A 1,458-nucleotide genomic window follows, 5' to 3' on the forward strand; every position below is an offset into this window, starting at 1 on the left:
TCTGAGTTATCTTTTCGAGGAACCAGCTCTTGGTTTCATTGATTTTTTGTATTGTTTGTTTAGTCTCTATGTCATTAATTTCTGCTCTAATCTTTATTATTTCCTTACTTCTACTTCCTCGGGGCTTTTCTTGCTGTTCTTGTACTACTACTTTCAGTTGTGTGTTATATGGTTCATTAGATCTTTTTCCTGTTTCTTGAGATAGGCCTGTAATGCTATGAATTTTCCTCTCAGGACTGCTTTCTCCATGTCCCATAGATTTGGGGTTGTTTTCTCTTCATTTTCATTTCTTTTCATGAAGTGTTTGACTTCTTCCTTGATCTCATTGGTAACCCATTCATTGTTTGATAGCATGCTCTTTAGCCTCCATGTGTTTGAATATTTTTGAGCTTTTTTATAGTGGTTGATTTCTAGTTTCATGGCATTGTGATCCGAGAAGATGCTTGATATGATTTCAAGCATCTTGTATTTGTAGAGACTTGTCCTCTGCCCTATCATGTGGTCTGTTTTTGAGAATGTTCCCTGTGCTTTTGAGAAGAATGTGTATTCTGCTGCTTTGGGGTGAAATGTTATGGAAATGTTATTTAAATCCATTAGGTCTAGTGAGTCATTTAAGGTCTCTGTTTTCCTGTTGATTTTTTGTCCTGATGATCTATCCAATGCGGAGAGTGGAGTGTTAAAATCCCCCTCTATGATTGTGTTGCTGTCAATATTCCCCTTAAAGTACCCCAAGAACAGATGCTCTACATGTTCAGAGAAACTTCTCTAGTAACAAACTATAGAAAGGATCCCTGAAAGTATAGTCTTCAAATCCGTTTCTCAAGCTCCTCTAAGTATACAACATTGAAGGTTGTACATCACTGCTGCGAGAGGTTAAACAATGCAAGATAAAACTTATTCCAACAGTTAATATACACTTTTCTCCAAAGACTTTGAAGTAAAAAGCACCAATGTAGTGACTGAGAGTTGTTTCAAAGATAAATACATGCATTTTATCTCTTTGCAGTGAGTTTCCATCCTGGAATTAACAAGCATTTTTTAATGTGTAGAAAGTTGATATCTTCTGGAGAGTTGTGTCATATAACAGCCTCTCATGTTACGAGCATGTTGCAAGATTAATTATTTGGATAACTCCTCTTTCTGTAGCTTTGAGAGTGCTTACAGCTTTGCTGAAATCCAGCTTCCTATGAATTAATTTTACACTGCTCATTCCATGTGTCCACAAGGAGCTGCTGTTTGAAATCCTAAACATACACTGTTCCAATTTGGCTTGTTAATTTTAATACCTAGGCATTGGTTTTCTGTTATGTCTTGTAAAATACAACTATTATTTAGAGGATCATTCAATCTTTGATTAAATACACAAGTGAAGTACTTTGCAAAGTGCTCCTCTCCTGTGTGATGTGTTACAAGGAAACATTCTTTAAGAAAGTTGCCTATTTCCCCATGTTTCACTCA

The 1,458-nt window shown here is 36.0% G+C and overlaps 1 pseudogene; it reads right to left on the bottom strand.

Annotated features, from left to right (window-relative positions):
• Positions 1 to 734: 734 nt before the first annotated feature.
• Positions 735 to 807, bottom strand: LOC148091478 (small nucleolar RNA U3; annotated as a pseudogene).
• Between the last annotated feature and the right edge of the window lie 651 nt (positions 808 to 1,458).

Source organism: Miniopterus natalensis, chromosome 15 (genome assembly GCF_054644295.1).
Source record: "Miniopterus natalensis isolate mMinNat1 chromosome 15, mMinNat1.hap1, whole genome shotgun sequence".
Classification (NCBI taxonomy): domain Eukaryota; kingdom Metazoa; phylum Chordata; class Mammalia; order Chiroptera; family Miniopteridae; genus Miniopterus; species Miniopterus natalensis.